Genomic DNA, 18,710 nt, shown 5'->3' with positions numbered 1-18,710 from the left:
ATGCTTCCCTGGAAGTTCCTGATGATTGTTGGAGTATGATGTAGTCTGTGCATTGAATGATTAGTTTTAGTAATTTAGTTTTGTTTGTCCCTGTCATTCTATAAATTGAGCTTCTGTTCTTGTGAGGTGGGTTGTAGTTTGTCTGTCTGCTGTGGTAGGCTCACTGCCTGATGCAATCATTGGTGATGTTGGCTGAGGTATGACTGCTCAAGCAGGACTGTTGGGCATTGAAGCAGGTCCAGAGGCTTTGTCTGCAAAGCACTGGCATGGTGAAAAGGACTGTTAGAATCTACTGAGTGCTGGGATTTAACAGCATGGCACTGAGTTAAAAAAATTCCTGTGATTCCTTGCTATCTTACTAAAGCTGTAAGAGAGATGAAAAATGCAGTTTCTCTTGTACTCAGGCAGGCCCTCAGGTGGGGCTCTACATACCCAGCTTTTAGATCCAAAGTGTGTTCCTGAGCTCCCTCTCCAGACCTTTCAGCATGGCTATTTGGGTGAGGGATGGTCGAGGTGACCTGGCTGTTGAAGCTCCAGATATTCACTCTGAGGATAAAGGCCTGGGGAAAGGAGCAAGTGGGTTCAGCATAACTGAATTTTTTGGCAGTGTGCCTGGCACTGGGATTCAGTTTTTCATCCCTCCCCCCAAAGGTAGGCATCTCTTGCTAGGTTATTGGGCCGCAGTGGAAGGAGTTGCACCGATCAGAAGCCAGGAGCCTGGAGCTTTTTTGGGGTCTCCCATGCACTTGGGCCAAATTCTACTGCTTTCTTAGGCCATAGCAGAAAGCTAGATTGGAAGTGAGCAGCCAGGACTCAAACTGGTACCCATAAGGGATTCTGGCACTGAAGACCGGAGCTTTAACCCACTGTGTCACAGCACTAGCCCCTCTAATGAGGTTTCAATTCTAAACATTCATTTCTAATTCTAAATTATCCATATCTTTTTTTTGGTATAATACTACTGATATTTATGCATCTTTTATTTAATCCTGAAACTGGGTGTATTGTGGTAATACGTCCTAATTCTCATGTGAAAATTGTTTTTTTGTTGGAGTCTCTTGTACATAGCCTGCAGTTCTTCAGATACTCATGTTACTTTGTAAAATATGGTGAATAAGTGAAAAGATGTATTAATTTTTTTCATGCTTTTCAGATGTTTCTGAGTGATCTTTTAACAGTAATTTTTTTTAACTTTTATTTAATGAATATAAATTTCCAAAGTACAGCTTATGGACTACAATGGCTCCCCCCCCCCCCCATAACTTCCCTCCCACCCGCAACCCTCCCCTTTCCCGCTCCCTCTCCCCTTCCATTCACATCAAGATTCATTTTCAATTCTCTTTCTATACAGAAGATCAGTTTAGCATATATTAAATATTTCAACAGTTTGCACCCACATAGAAACACAAAGTGAAAAATACTGTTTGAGTACTAGTTATAGCATTAAATCACAATGTACAGCACATTAAGGACAGAGATCCTACATGAGGAGTAAGTGCACAGTGACTCCTGTTGTTGACTTAACAAATTGACACTCTTGTTTATGGCATCAGTAATCCCCCTAGGCTCTTATCACGAGTTGCCAAGGCTATGGAAGCCTTTTGAGTTCACCAACTCTGATCACATTTAGACAAGGTTGTAGTCAAAGTGGAAGTTCTCTCCTCCCTTCAGAGAAAGGTACCTCCTTCTTTGATGACCTGTTCTTTCCACTGGGATCTCACTCGTGGAGATTTTTCATTTAGGTTTGTTTTTTTTTTTTTTTTTTTTTTTGCCAGAGTGTCCTGGCTTTCGTTGCCTGAAATACTCTCATGAGCTTTTCAGCCGGATCCACATGCCTTAAGCGCTGATTCGGAGGCCAGGGTGCTGTTTAGGACATCTGCCATTCTATGAGTCTGCTGTGTATTCCGCTTCCCATGTTGGATCGTTCTCTCCCTTTTTGATTCTATCCGTTAGTATTTGCAGCCACTAGTCTTGTTTATGTGATCCCTTTGGCTCTTAGTCCTATCATTATGATCAATTGTGAACTGAAATTGATCACTTGGACTAGTGAGATGGCATTGGTACATGCCACCTTGATGGGATTGAGTTGGAATCCCCTGGTATGTTTCTAACTCTACCATTTGGGACAAGTCTGATTGAGCATGTCCCAAATTGCACATCTCTTCCCTCTCTTATTCCCACTCTTATATTTAACAGGGATCCCTTTTCAGTTAAGTTTCAACACTTAAGAATAACTGTGTATTGATTACAGTATTCAACCAAAAGTATTAAGTAGAACAAGCAAAAAAAATACTAAAAGGGATAAAGTATTAAGTTGTTCATCAACAGGGCAAGGGCTGATCAGGTCACCGTTTCTCATAGTGTCCATTTCACTTCAACAGGTTTCCCCTTTTGTGCTCGGTTAGTTGTCACCGATCAGGAAGAACATATGATATTTGTCCCTTTGGGACTGGGTTATTTCAAACTCAGCATAATGTTTTCCAAATTTCCTACAGGGATCACTTTTCAGTTAAAATTTAAACACCTAAGAATAATTGTGTGTTAATTACAGAGTTCAACCACTAGTACTAGAACAACAACAAAAAAATACTAAAATGGATAAAGTATTACATTGTACATCAACAGTCAGGACAAGAGCTGATCAAGTCACTGTTTCTCATAGTGTCCATTTCACTTCAACAGGTTTCCCCTTTTGTGCTCGGTTAGTTGTCACCGATCAGGGAGAACATATGATATTTGTCCTTTTGGGACTGGCTTAATTCACTCAGCATGATGTTTTCCATATTCCTCCATCTTCTTGCAAATGACTGGGTTTCATTGTTTTTGACTGCTTTTTAACAGTAATTTTATTAAAAGTATTCAATTTATATTGATAGGTAATATTGAGTATATGTAATATGTAAGACTGCACCGTGACTTATGGATAGATGAATTATACTTTCACATGAACCTCAACATTTCTTTCCACTGGGGGGAAAAGATGTATAAACCAACAAATAGTATATTATGATTTATTCAAGGTAAAATGGGAACATAATAGATGATGTAGCTAATTATACCTTGGTTAGCGGGAGAAATATTTTCTGAGAGTGTATGGAAGAGACAACACTTAAGATGAGTCTTGAAATTTGAGGGGGTGTTTGGCAAGCTAATAAGAAAGTAAGAAAGTGTAGGCCATTGCAGGCAGAAAGAGAGGCATGAGTATTTCTGCAAGTGGGAAATTTTCTAGCATAAGTGGAACTTAATGGTAATTCGATATTGTTTTTCTTGATTGTTTAGGCATTAAAGAAACAGAATATTAGAATCATAATACATAGGAATTATATTTTTCATATTCCACTTTTTTAAAAGAAATATTTGGTGGGGAGAGGGGAAAGAGAGGGATCTTTCATCTCCTGGTTCACTCCTCATATGGCTGCAATAGTTGGTTCTGGGCCAGTATGAAACGAAGAGCTGGGAACCCCATCCAGTCTCTCATGTGTGTGGCAGCGACCCAAATACTTGGGCCATCTTCTGCCTTCCCAGGCACATTAGTAGGAAGCTAGATTGGAAGCAGAGCAGCCTGGACTTGAACCAGTCCTCAGCAGGCTGAGGATTAGCCTATTGAGCCGTGGCGCCGGCCCTCTTCTCAGGTTTTAGTGTAGACCATTCAGAATAGACTGAAGTGAGGATAAAGTAACAAAAAGTACTACATTAATGAAAGGAATTACTGAGTTAGTAGTTTCCTTTCTCTGTCTAGTTTAGTGGTGGAGACTGCTAGTTGTCCCCAGTGTTCATTCTCCTTTTCATATGTAGGAAGAGAATTTTTATTGGACTTGTGGCCATCCAATGAATCCTGCATTTCTCGCGCTCCCTTGAAGGTATATTAGGCTGGCCAAGTGAGTAAATTTTGACCTGTTGAATGTGAGCAGAAGTGATATGCTCAGCATCTGGTCCTTTCATTTAAATGAAGAGGCATTCTTTCCCTTGCATCTTTATATCCTTTTCTTAGGTTTGAATGCAACCATGATGGAAGGAGCTATGCAGTGCTCTTGGACCAGAAAATGTAGCGGTCTATGAGATTATAGCCATCCGTTGAAGATAACAGGGCAGTATATTAGAGGGAACCAGGTTCCCTATTGATTTTGTACCTGCCTACCCAAAAATTGATGTGTGTGTGTGGGGGGAAACATTGCTGTAGTTTAAGCAACTCTTATATATCGTATAACAGACACTATTTCTACAAAAGGATAGGAAAAAATTCTGTGATTAACTGTAGATTGGTCAATAAATGACCTGATCAAAATTAAGATTCTTTATCAAGAATTCTGCTGTAGCATCCTTCTCCATTCATAATAAATATAACTCAGGTTTTTAAAATTTTCATAGCTTGCCTCAAAATGTATAATACTTTTAATATATTGATAGAAATAAACACTAAAGGAGCTACAATATTTGCTATGGGAAAAATTTCCCCATGTGGCATATTAATTATTCACATAATTAAAAATACATTATGCTTAAACTATTTCTGACCTATTGTTCTTGAGAAAGAGTTAAGACAAAAAAAAAGGCAGTCCATCTAAATTAGAAGCTCTTAGCCCTAAGAGAGAGGTCAGAGGTCATCTTACTTGCAAGGATCTGTGAGACTTTCTGCCTGATAATTGTTCTCAGAATGATCAGTAGGAGAAAACGGAAGTTGGCAACTTAACAGATGGCTTGAAGATGTCTTTCCTTTTGACAAGGAAGGCAGAACAGGCTGGAAATATGCTTAACAGAGATGTTGACATGTAAAGGTAGTACAGCTGGAGCACTCTTATCAGATGAATCAATAATTAAAGGATGATATCTGTTTTTCTGTGGTATGCAAAGCAATTCATGGCTGCTGAAATTAATTAATATTGGAAGTGAGGCCAACAGCTTTAATCAATCTTAAAAGCTTCTTATTGTGAGCATACCACAAATAAATCCTCATAAAGAAATACAGGAAGTCTATTCAATTATCAGTTTTGGAAAACATCATACTGACTTCCATGGAAGCATCCCGGGGAGAGACTGATTAGTCAGAATGAAAGACTCATCAAAGGTATAGTTAAAAAGGGAATGTTTCTTAAAATGCCAGCTTAAAAGACTGAGCTATGTTTGAGAAGGGATTTGGAGTGATTATTTTAGAAATGATGTTATTTAGGTCTTTTTGTCTAATTGGAGATTTAAAATATCTATTGCAAGCTATTGAATCAAATTAGGTTTGTTTGACACTTGGATGCTACAAATAAATCACTGGGCATATGAAGAGATTCTGTTAGGAGAGGAAACACCAAAACAAGAATCAAACTAGGATCTGATCCTTGCTTTGCCATTGACTAAGTCTTGCTATGGGTGCGTACTAGCTCTGAAATTCTGTAATTTTCAAAAGAAGTTTCAGTCTTGCTAACTGAAATTTTGTTATGTATGTTCCTGAATCTGATATTTGAAAGGGAAAGAGTTTTGGAAAATTTAATTTGCAGCTCATTATGATTCAGATCTTAAAACTCAGACTTCAAAGTAATGAATGAAAGAAGACTTTTTCTGATTAGCACTGATAGAGTCAATTAAAGGTGCACCTACCTGGCTGGGGCCATTCGTAAATGCAAACAGCTCTATTCTAGGAGTGCAAAAGGAGGTTACAGCTGCTTATTATATGAACAAATGACTTGTATTTTATTAAAAATCACAGCTTGATCATAAGTGTTAGGAATAACATAAATGCATTTTTTTTGAGATTTAAGAGGAAATGGTATTACACTGGAATGGTGAAAAAGCATTTGATTTAGCAGGAAGGAATTTTTACATTTCAGGTTTTATAGGCTTTTAGTTTTTAGGAGAACTTCATTAAATGGATTTTAACCATATATTCTCAACTCATAGCCCACATAATAAGCAGTTCTATAAAGTCACCTTTCTTTATATGATTGCAAGACATTGCACAGAGAGGCTCAATGTTATTACTAGTATCTATTTGTTGTCATTGAAGAGTCTTAGTTATAGATATTTTAATTCACTAACCCACTGCAGAACATTAAATGAGAAAAACTGGAGGAAACAATGAAATATACTTTTATTCATATGACCTACTGGTTTTTTAAAATATAAATGAAGCAGTGGCTCAAATTAGTCCTTGCAGTAGAGTGACAACTCACTATATTCCTTCCAGACTCTCTATGACGCTGCTAACTTCATATCATTATTTGAGGAGGATACCCTGAAGGTTGCCTCAGTACTTGGTAACATTCAAAATGGCACCAATCAGTATCAGCTACTTCTGTCATTCTTTAGAGGTAGTAATTTAATTACAATGAATTTTCTCCCTCACATCTCATATTCCATGTCAGTAGTATTCTTTATTATTTGCCAGGATATTTTTTAACTGAGTTAGACAGATGGTTGTCTCTCTTTGAAAGACAAGGCAAAAAGCCAAAATGAAAAGTGCCAAGATAGTGTGCTTCTATTAGAAATAGAAACCAGGGGATTTCGTATATTTGACATACTATCTGGAGGCTCAGAATGCCCTTTTTAATGAAAAATAAAATTATCAATCCAAATCTATAAAGTGTAGAGTCATTCCTTGTTAAACCTGAAACTCAAGGTAGTATGTAAATAACACATGAATCACAATGTAACATAACAGGTCTTAAAGTGTTGTGGATTCAGTTGTGTCTCCTTAATAGAAATATTAAAGTCTTGGGGCTGGCACTGTGGTGCAGCGGGTTGAAGCCCTGTCCTGAAGTGCCGGCATCCCATATGGACGCCGGTTTGAGACCTGGCTGCTCCACTTCCAATCCAGCTCTCTGCTATGGCCTAGGAAAACAGTGGAAGATGGCCCAAGTCCTTGGGCCCCGGCACCCATGTGGGAGACCCGGAAGAAGCTCCTGGCTTCAGATCGGCGCAGATCTGGCCGTTATGACCATCTGGGTAGTGAACCAGCGGACAAGAGACATTGCTCTCTTCTCTCTGTAACTCTGTCTTTCAAATAAATAAAATCTTTAAAAAATATTGAATTCCTAAAGCACATTTCCTAAAATGTGGCTTTAGTTGGAAATGAGGACTTTACAGAGGTAATCAAGTAAAAATGAAGTCATACTGGATTACAGTGGGCTCTAACTAATCATTGATGTCCAAAGATAGGCATATACACAAGAAGGAAAGCAATCTGAAGACAGGCAGAGATTAAAGTGATGTAGCTGCAAGCCAAAGAACACCAAAGAACCCATCAGCCACCTGAAGCTGAGAGAGAGGTATGAAAAAAATTCTCTCCCAGGGCTTGCAGAAATAAATGAATACTGCTAATACATTAATTTTGGACTTCTGGCCTCCTAAACCATGAGAGACAAGTTTCTGTTTTCGTTCACGTAGTTTGTGGTACTTTGCAACAGTAGCCATAGGAAACTATCAAAAAATATTTAGGGAAATGGTACTATGGGATAGAGTGAGGAAGAAGTGTAAGGGACTTTAAAGATCACATGTGTTATAATTGAGTCTGTGAAACACACTTTAACTGAAGCATATATAAAGCCATTTTGACTAGATCATGGTTGTAAGAGGAGGTGAAACTTTTTTTTTTTTTTTTTTACTTTGATAAGGTTCTTTACCCTGGAAGCTTGTAATTTGTACAAGTCAAGAGCTTTGGCAAATTTAAATTCCTAGAAATCTACCAAGTATTTCTTTCTTCTAAGGAAAAAAATCACTTAGAAAGTTTATAAGATTGGCCTGAGAAACTTAAAGCTTAGAATGGTGTGCCTGCCTGCCGGTCTAACTCATTTTGAGCTTTTGCAATGTAGATTGTTCTGTGATTGTCACAAAGCCCTTAGTGCCATTTTCCATTCCAGTTTTTGTTACCACATGTAACCAAGCAGTCCAGATATTCACTGTATTTTTGACTTTCCATCTATAGATGTAAGACTATCACACTGGAGCCTACTAATATTTAATGAGTGCCTGTTATGGTACAGATCCTATGTTTGAAGAATTTACATTCCAATGGGGAAGACAGGTGATAACATGCAAATAAATAAGATTCGTACTATAAATAAGATTTATACTAATTGCACTAATTTTACTCTGATGGAAGGCAACCTGGTGCCAGGTTAGCCAGGGTGATTGGGGAGAGTCTTATGGGCAAAATGCCATTTGAGTTGAGAGATCGTCATGCAAAGAACTTTCTGTCAAAGTCCCTGTACAAAAGAGTTTCTATGTAAGAAGCAGCAGTCTGGCTAGAGCATAAGGAGACAGACAATTGAACCTGAGAATAGAGAAACAGGAAGAATTTACGTCATACAAGACATCGCAATTCTTGGTAAGGATTTTGGATGTTATTTTAAGTTTTATGGGGACACACTGAAAGGCTTTAACCTAGAAAGCATTGTCAGACATGTTTTCTAAAAATGGCCCTAGGTGCTATGAAGAGGACAGGTCATGGGGGAAAAGTGTGAAAATAGGGAGATAGATTAAGGGAATATTTTATTTGTCCAGGTTAGCAATGATAGTGACCTCAACTAGGGTTTTCAAATCCAGTGGAAATGGATTTGAGACATTTAAACAGTTTAAATAGATTTGGAAATAGATTTTTGGAGGTATGATAATACTTATGATGAGACCTGAACTTTGAAGAAAAGAGAATTCCCAAGGATGACTTCTACATTATTGTCACAAATGGAGAAGGCTCCTAGAGAAATTTAGAAGTTTATCTGCAGTCTTATTTGGGCTCTCTTAAGGATGAGTGTTCCGTTAGGTGTTGCAAGTGACAACATGAGTTGAGAGGTAGATCAAGTAGATGATATAGGTATAGATAGTATTTGTACTCATGGTACTGGGTAAGATAACTCATGGAGAAATGTAGAGGAAAAATTTTTAAGACAAATCTCTGGGGACACTTTGGTCTTTCCCTTCTGTAAGATTTCAGAAGCCAAACAAAGGAAACTGAGAAAAACTATCTAGTTGAGATAGAAGAATAACCAGATGATGCTTCAGGGTGAGCATTGTCATCCATGGCAAATGCTGCTAATGGGTCAATAAAATTAAATCAGATTTTGCCATTGGTTAGGGCGAAATAATGTCATTAATAAGTTTGGTAAGAGCTTCTTGGGACAAAAGTTAAGTATGATAGGTCTTCAAGGTGCTGGCACAGTGGCATAGAGGCTAAAGCCGCAGCCCCAGTGCCAGCATTCCATATGGGCACCAGTTCAAGTCCCGGCTGCTCCACTTCTGATCCAGTTCTCTACTATGGCCTAGGAAAGCAGTGGAAGATGGCCCAAGTCCTTGGGTCCCTGTACCTGTGTGGGAGACTGGAAGAAGCTCTTGGCTTCCGATCAGCACAGCTCCAGCCGTTGCAGCCATTTGGGGAGTGAACCATCAGATGGAAGACTGCTCTCTGCCTCTCCTTTTCTTTCTGTGTAACTCTTTCAAAGAAATAAATAAAATCTTTAAAAAAAAAGTCTTCAAAAAGTTCATGGAAAATGTATATTATTAAAAAGCTATGCACAGGTTTTAAGAATTACAACAAAATTTAATTTCCATGAACTTTGAAATACTCATACAGATAAATATTTGGAGGAATATTTTTAAAAATTTTTTTTAAATTTATTTATTTGAAAGGCAGAGTGACATTATGCAGGGTCTTAGTCCACCCGTACAGGATGGACTGGGTCCGAGAAAAGGTGAGTGCGCCGCTCGCCTGTTCTCCAGCCTCCCGATCCCTGAGACAATCAGATGCAGCGGGGAGCCAAGTCTAGTAGCAAGGACTCAGTCACCTTTTGCATAATAGTAGCTTTTATAGCACAAAACTGCAGAGTCATTGGGGCAGGGCTAAGGACCAACCAGTCACTTAAAAAATCACCTTATGGGGGGATTTCTATAGGACTAGCCATATGTCTATACACTTGTTACTAGTTTTGTTACCTCCCCTGATGTTGCCCAGCCAATTAGTTTTAATGGTAAACAACTTTGGATTCCGCCCATCTTTGTTTTTTTTTGTTTGTTTTGTGTTTGTTTTTTTGACAGGCAGAGTGGACAGTGAGAGAGAGAGAGACAGAGAGAAAGGTCTTCCTTTGCCGTTGGTTCACCCTCCAATGGCTGCCGCAGTTGGCGCGCTGATCCGATGGCAGAAGCCAGGTGCTTCTCCTGGTCTCCCATGGGGTGCAGGGCCCAAACACTTGGGCCATCCTCCACTGCACTCCCTGGCCACAGCAGAGAGCTGGCCTGGAAGAGGGGCAGCCGGGACAGAACCGGCGCCCCGACCGGGACTAGAACCCGGTGTGCCGGCGCCGCAAGGCGGAGGATTAGCCTAGTGAGCTGTGACGCCGGCCAAGATTCCACCCATCTTACTTCCTCTCGGCGCCATCTTACTCGGCTCCGCGCGGCTCTGTTCAGCGCAGCTCAGGCAGGGGCACCCGGGGGCAGCTGCGCATGCGGAGCCCCTGGGCCTGGCCTGGCCGCGCCATGGCCGCGCTCATGCCCCGCAACATTACACAGACATACACGGAGAACGAGCGAGAGAGAGCACGAGAGTGCGCCAAGGAGCACGAGAGTGCTTACTTTCATCTGCTGGTTTATTCCCCAAATAGTCTCAACTGGCGGAGCTAGAATGAAGCCAGGAACTTTTTCCAGGTATCCCCACTTGGACCATCTTCTGCCACCTTCCCAGGCACATTAGCAGGGAACTAGAACAGAAGGGGAGCAGTTAAGACTTGAATTGTTGCCCATATTCTGGCACCACAGGTGTATTTCTATACAGTAGTTTAAAAATTAAAATGCAGATCTTGAAGTTGAGCTAGGTGAATATATTTATTTGTAGGATTGTTACAATTGAAGGAGAAAAGAGAAATGGACAGTTTTTGGTCTGTTTGCTATGTTAAGAGGAGTGATAATGAGGTATATTTGAATAATAGTAGGGTTTAGCAGAGGAAGAAATTCAGAGAAAGTTGTAATTACAGGAGCAACATCCTTGTGATATCAAGAAGGAGTCAGATTCGAGGCAGAAATAATTACATTTGTAAGATGCACTGCTTTTGTAATAGCTTCAAACAACATAAAGTATGGTGGTTAGAGTCAGTCTCTGAAGATAGACTTCATGGAGTCAAAACTTGTGTTTGCTACTTGTTTAGTTTTTACTTGTCATTTCCTCTTCTCTAAAATGCGGATAAACTAATAGCACATAGGTCATAGGGTTGCAATTAGTAATTATATAGGTTGAAATGGGTAAAAGTTATAAAGTAGGTTTTGACACACATTTACTTCTCAGTAAATAGCAACTGTTGATGTGCTTTCTATTATCTAGGAACATAACCGGTATATTGGTCAAAATGTTGATGTGTAGATGAAATAATTTGTCAGCTAATAGTTGTCAGCTGTTTGTATCTATAGGTCGACAAAGAATACAGTGATATTTATCAGAGGGATTATTTGATAAATAACAGATAAAAATGTAAAGAGAGAAGACATTGGATGGTTATTTTTCTCCTAATCAAATGCATTCTGCTATCAGTGGCAAGAATTTAGGTCTGGAAATTCTTTATCACTGAATTATTATGAGAAGCAAATGAAGTAATCTCTAAGAAATTCTTAAGCTAAAAAGCACTGTATGAATGGCACTGTTATTTTGTTGACACAACTCATAAAGTGAAATGTTTCCTCAAACAATTGAGCACAGAGAACACTAAAAAGCATCATGTAACTGCTTGGATTTTGTTTTCTGAGTCACTAGTATTTTTTTTTTTTTTAATGTTTCATGGATGCTTTATTAAAGAATGTCTACTTTTTTTCTACATTACATCTCTACAAATTTTATTTTTTGCAAACTTAGTAAATTCAGTATAGTGAAATAATAGTCTTAAAATACTGAATATACCTGTTAGCGTTTGGGATTCTCTCATAGTCCAAATGTGATTATTGCACAGGCTAAGTTTATTTTAAAACATGTCTTAGGTATTCATGTTCGAATCAAATAAATGGCATGTGAAAAATCCTGGCAGACTTAGCATTTTGACAACATGAAATTTTCCCATCCAGCTGGTCATTAGGCCTTTCCAACTGTCAGTGTCTCTTGCAATCTGCTTTAATAGTGGCATATAATTAGCATTATACAGATCAGAGACATTGGGGGGTAATATTCCAATGCAAATACCAAAATCCCAAGAAAATTAACTCGAAGTGACATATGTCCTCACCATCCTTCATGACAGTCTTTAACTCTGAAGGCAGTAACAGTTGATTTGTGTAAAGTACTTTGAATCATAATATGGGAATATTGTAATTAAATACTTACTGGAGTTCCAGAAATATATTGCGGTGACTGTTATACAACAATATATTGTTAATGCACATTGTCCTCATGTATATATTTTAGTATTAATTTTAAAGAAATGTGCCAAATAATTGAGGATAAATGGTTTCTAATGCTTTGGTGAATTTTGAAGATTTGAGTATATGGGGATGTTTAAATCAACACAATTTTGTAAGGTAGTATATTGTATGACTATGATTCTTGTTTTAATGTATCATTAAGTGAGTTATATAGACACTTCAACATCTGTATACATTAACACATGTAGGACATGTCTAGAACAAAAATATTTCACTTTTAATATCAAGATTATGATACCTGAATAGAACTTGAAGTATTTTTTAATTCCTTAAGTTAAGGAATTCCATTTGGAATTTTAATATCTCAACATCTAATGTCTTTACTTTTAACAAGAGTGCCTTGATTTTGTAGTTCCATGCCATCATGGAAAGTTTCTGTCATCATGAAATGTAATCTTAGTGCTGCTGCATGTAGATGGATAGTTCACTGCTTCCCAGACTGTTTATGTGAAACTCTGTGTGATACTGTTCTGTGTGAAAGTACTGTGCAGAGACCTAATTGCAAAACTTGGAACAGAGGAAAGAGAATACTATGATGTGCTGCTGCTTGAAGTTTGAGTGTCTTTGTAGCAAGTTAATTGGCGAATGATCAGTAATTAAATATTCTCAGGGAAAAATGAAATCTACCAGGCTTCAAATCTGCCCACATAAAACTTACTGTTTGGCGGAGCAAGTCCAAGATGCCAACTGGGTATCCAGGCTTATAAGTTGGCATGGCCCAAGATACCGACTCACTGAGTAGTGAGTTTCCCATCTCCTGAAGACTTTTTTATAGCTGCTAATGATAAATTGGGCAATAACTGGAATCCATTGGATATAAGAATGAAACTGCAGTCTGGAATTTATATATGAATATCCCAAGTAAAAAATGTTCACTAATAAAGTCTGAACTAAATGTCAGATGGGATTTCTTTATTCCTTTTGAGGTTTTCATGAGCTCATTCTGTGCCCAAGAGAGTTGGCAAGAGATTCCTGACTGGAGTTTTTCATTCTCCATAAACTTATTTGTGTCCCTTGATGATCATGCTCTTTTCATAAAACCAGACTCATTTTCTGGCTGGAGATCATTAGATATTTGTTTATAAAGTTATTTCTGTTTCTATGAAAATATAAACCACACATTCTAGCTCCTGATATGTACTGCAGTAGGCCAAATATGAAGTTGAAGGACAAGCAGTCTTACTCATCTATATGCCCTACAGACATGTCATTAGATATCCAAGTCATTGGAATTTTAGGCAAATCAGGGCAGAGAAGAGCAGAGCAGGGTGTTATGATGCTGTATTAATACTGATTTGATGTTTGAAAAACTGGATACCCAGAAAAGACAAGTAGATTGGTTTGAAGTCACACAACTGGTTACATTCAAATAACCATCAGCAAAACACAGGTCCAATTTTCTAGGAATTTCTACACTTTATTCTGCTTTTTAATATCCAATGACAACATAAGTGTTGCTTATTCATTCCTCTGAGTTCTCAGTTCAGGAGTATACTGTATGTAGAAAGTGTATCTCTCTAGCTTTTGTGACTCCTAGAATATAATCTTGCAATAAAGAAACCCCAATATGAATTCCCCAAATACATTAATGGCCTAAATGTATATGTACTTCAGAAATATGTTGAAGTCCTATTCAGTAAAGTGATAACATTAGGAAGTAGGTCCTTTCAGAGGTAATTAGGTCATGAGAGCAGTGCCCCTATGAATGGGACGAAGGCTCTTAGAGACCTGACAGATTGCCCCATCCATTTCCACCATAAAAAAAAGAAAAAACTATCTCTGAATCAGGACTTCTGCCACTAAATCTGCTGGTATCTTAAACTTCTCAGACTTCAGAACTCTGAGAAAGACATTTCTGTTTACAAAGACATTTCATGTTTACAAATGCTCTAAGGCATTTTGTTAGAGCACCTTGAATGAACTGTAGGTGTCATCCAAAGGTTCATGGAAAGTGCAAACTGTGGAACAAAATACTTGTACTTCAAACAATTTTTGCATCAAAATGAGCTTTGACTTCATCTTCCCATGAACTTTTTGAAGATTCTTCGTGTTGCAACATGGACATTTATTGATTTAAAATATTCTAGAAAAAGTTTATTATGAATATTTCAATGATCTGGCCATGACATGCCACCAATTAATGACTCAGCAAGTAAGACTGATAGATTCAGTGTCCCTTCCCTTAGAATTCCTACTAAAGTTACAATTACAGTTCCATGTACCTTGAGTAAGTGATAACAGGTAGTCTTCTCAACATTTATACGTACTTATCTCCTAGCTATCAGGATAATTTCACTAACTTCACCTCTGTGAGATACTAATTATATACTAGTTTAATGCAGAGATTCCAGAAGCAAATGGACATGTGTTTGAAACTAAGGGCAGTAATCTATTAGCCATAAGAATTTTGACAAGGTTTTTACAACTCTTGACCTCCCTTTTCTTCATCTGTAGACTGAGAAAAATACTGATACCTGCCACTGAGCCTTGAAGAAAGAGGTAACAACTCACTTATTGCTAGCAGCTTAGCAAAGTGTGAAATGCATAGCATTTCATCAATAAATCTGTGATAGTTGCTGCAGCTGCCACTGTCACCACTTAAGCTGTTACTGTTGGAAGGTCATTCGAAATTTCACAGAAGCAAACTTTGAGGGGTAAGGATGGGCAAAGAATAAGGAATAAGTAATAGATTTTCTTTGTATGTTACAGAAGAGGATGATGGTTTACTAGCCAGTTTCTTCAAATTTCTCATACAATTTTGAAAAACTAAAGTGCCCTTTATGATTTGTCAATGACTTCTCTATTTTCAACAATTTTATTAGATGAAACCCAAAGCCTAATTTTGCAAGCATTTTTGCTTTTATTGTAAAGTATACTTCACTTGCTTTGCAGAAAGTTAATCAAATGTTTGTGATTCATATATTCTTAAATCATTACAAGTGATTTTAAGAGAAGGGTTTTGATTCTCAAAAGCTTTATTCTCATAACTGTGCGCTCTGCCCTATGGTAAAATAGATTATTATATTTCTTAATGTATTTAACTTCAAAGATTTGGTTTGAAACTGAAGTTTTTGGAGGGGATCAAGGTGAGGAGGCTATATTCTGGGCATTGCAGATTGAGCATTCCCATCCTTAAGAATGAATTTCAGCAGACACAATGTCCAAGAACAGGGTGAATAAACAACAGAAATTGGGTCCCTGTCTCTATTTTCCTGAACACCCACAGAGTACTCAGAAACATCCACCTGAATGGTATTTTAACTAACATATTGGCACAGAATGTCACAAATTAAGTGACAAAATCATTGTAAATGGACCAGGCTGATAAAAACATGTTATTTTTATTATTTATTTTTAAAGATTTATCCATTTATTTGCCAGTTAGAGTTACACAGAGAGAGGAGGGGCAGAGAGAGAGAGAGAGAGAGAGAGAGAGAGAGGTCCTCGATCTGATGGCTCACTCCCCAACTGGTCGCAATGGCCGGAGCTGTGCTGATCAGGAGCCAGGAGCCTCCTCTGGGTCTCCCGCGCGGATGCAGGGGCCCAAAGACCTGAGCCATCCTTCACTGCTTTCCCAGGCCACACAGCAGAGAGCTGGATTGGAAGTGGAGCAGCTGGGTCTTGAACTGGCACTTCAGGCCAGGACGTTAATCTGCTGCACCACAGCGCCGGCCCCTGCTAAAAACATGTTGAAGAGCTTATATATATTTATTTATGATTTGTCATAGAACAGTAGACTTAACTGAATTTTTGACTACAATACACTGTTTTCATGGTATTAGAGATACTGTCACTTATTTACCAGAACTGCAAACACCATTTAATGATTAAAATGGAATAGGCAGGTGGCTGGCACTGTGATGTCGTAGGCTAAACCTCTGCCTGTGGTGCTGGTATCCCATCTGGGTGCCAGTTTGTGTTCCAGCTGCTCCTCTTCCAATCTAGCCCTCTGCTATGTCCTGAGAAAGCACTAGAAGATGGCGCAAGTGCTTGGGGCCCTGCTCCCATGTGGGAGACCCAGAAGAAGCTCATGGTTTAGGATTGGCCCAGCTCCAGCCGTTGAAGCCATTTGAGGAGTGAACCAACAGATGGAAGACCTTTCTCTCTGTCTCTCCTTCTCTCTGTAACGCTCTCAAATGAATAAAGAAAATCTTTAAAAAAAAAAAAATAAGCTTGGTCCATTTACTTTTTGGACACTTTGGCATACAATGAGAACTGACCTTCTGTGAGACTTTATCAAGTTTGTGTTCCTAGGTCCTGCCAAGAAGCACGACTCGTATAGGATGGCCTTGCCTACCACATGTTACTCTTTAAGGTGTAGAATTTTCAAATAATAAATGCAAGTTGCACACAGAAATGCAGACAGTCAAGGGCTTTGAATTTAGAAGGCTGATGTTGGTAGTGCTCTTAAAGGAGAGATCTCTCAGGGGAGTACTTGTGTTTAACTAAATCTCAACAAAGCAACCATATTGACTTTTATTAGTTTCTGGTTAAGAATAAAAAAAATTGCTGAAATTCTTGTAGTCGCATGAAAGCATATTACCCCTCTGTAACTATATGAAACTCCAGATATTGTCAGAAAGTTGATGGGTGAAAATGAACTCAAAACAAATGATCTTAGTTAAATTGAATTTTTAATTTTATCTGGCTAAACTAGATAATCACAAAATTTGAACTTACATTGGTACTGATATTCTTTGTTCTGCTGCCTCCATTTTCACACTAGAATGATAACCTTTTTAACACTTGTAGTTATCTCAAGACCTTTTAATTCTTGTAAAATGCTCATGGGAACTCTTTGTTGCAGTGATGCTCCATTTCCTATTTCGACATCTCCCCACTCCCCTCCACTTTGTGATGTTCCCTAGAGTTGGTTATAAACTCAAGGAAAGTAATGTCAAATCCTAAGTGACTTAGAGATATCCGTCAGGGTCCCAGTGAGAAATAATATATTCCAGATTGTTGAAATGAAGAGACATGATGGATGTGAGTCCCTCAGAAATGAGCAACATTTAATTGTTATTACCACCACTAACTGCAGGATTTACAGCAGCTGAGTGAAGCAGGAACTACTGACACTGTCTGATAGGTACTGTAACCAATGAGAGAGCTCAAGTATGGCTGTGGACAAGGTGCTACAGATAGGATGGCTTGGGAAAGGACTCTGACCTTTTTCTTATCTTAACCTAAAATTTCCTCCTGGTACTTCATGTTTAGCCAAATGGAAAGTCATCTGGCAAGGAAGGAAGGATAATTTCAGTTTCCAGAAGAGAGCTACCGGGAAATAGAGCAGCAAAGAGATGGGTAGTAATGGTGGTTGCGGATCAGAATAAAAGATAACATGCAGCACCGAAACCACTATGCATCTCTGTAGAGACCTGTTAAGGCTGATCTTGGGCTCAATGTGTGTTGAGGAAAGTCATGTTTATTTCATATCTGATGTCTTGGTTATAGACTGTTTATTCTGGTTCCCAAAACATTGAAATAAAAGTCTAGAAAATTAAAAGTGGTTCATTGCTGACACCATGAAACTAGTGATATTGGGAGTAGATCTAGAAGCAAGCCCACATTTTCATATTCTACACTCTGGGCGCAGAGTGTAAGTAGAAAAGAATGAAGATGGGCAGGAAGAAACAATATATGATGGTGATAAATGCAGCCCCATCACACACATAATCCATAGGCCTGAATCATTATTGCATACTAAGACACATTTGTCTTACTGTAGCTAGTATTACTGCTGCCCTATATACCCAAATTAAATTTTTTTTTTGACAGGCAGAGTGGACAGTGAGAGAGACAGGGAGAAAGGTCTTCCTTTTACCGTTGGTTCACCCTTCAATGGCCGCTGCGGCCGGCGCATCACGCTGATCCGAAGCCAGGAGCCACGTGCTTCCTCCTGGTCTCCCATGCGGGTGCAGGGCCCAAGCACTTGGGCCATCCTCCACTGTACTCCTGGGCCACAGCAGAGAGCTGGCCTGGAAGAGGGGCAACTGGGACAGAATCCAGTGTGCTGGCACCTCAGGTGGAGGATTAGCCTATTGAGCCGCGGCGCCGGCCCACATTAATTCTTAACCAAAGGAGAGAAGAGTTACAAACGATAGTGTTTGTTGGAAAGTCAAAACAACTGCATGATTTTTAGAGAGAAAAAGGGAGACTTTGCATTGATGTCATACAATCAGTTATGAAAGGAAGTCCACAACTATCTAGAACTTAAATAAACAATGAACAAGGAAAGGAAGGCTCGCATAAATAAACTGAGAATAGACTACCAGGAAAGTAACAACTACAAACAGAAGGCATGATTTGGTTGAACCATGTGTTAATCAGAAGAG

Source organism: Lepus europaeus, chromosome X (assembly GCF_033115175.1).
Source record: "Lepus europaeus isolate LE1 chromosome X, mLepTim1.pri, whole genome shotgun sequence".
NCBI classification, from domain to species: Eukaryota; Metazoa; Chordata; class Mammalia; order Lagomorpha; family Leporidae; genus Lepus; species Lepus europaeus.
The sequence above is the reverse complement of the archived record's forward strand: the minus strand, read 5'-3'. Positions refer to the sequence as shown.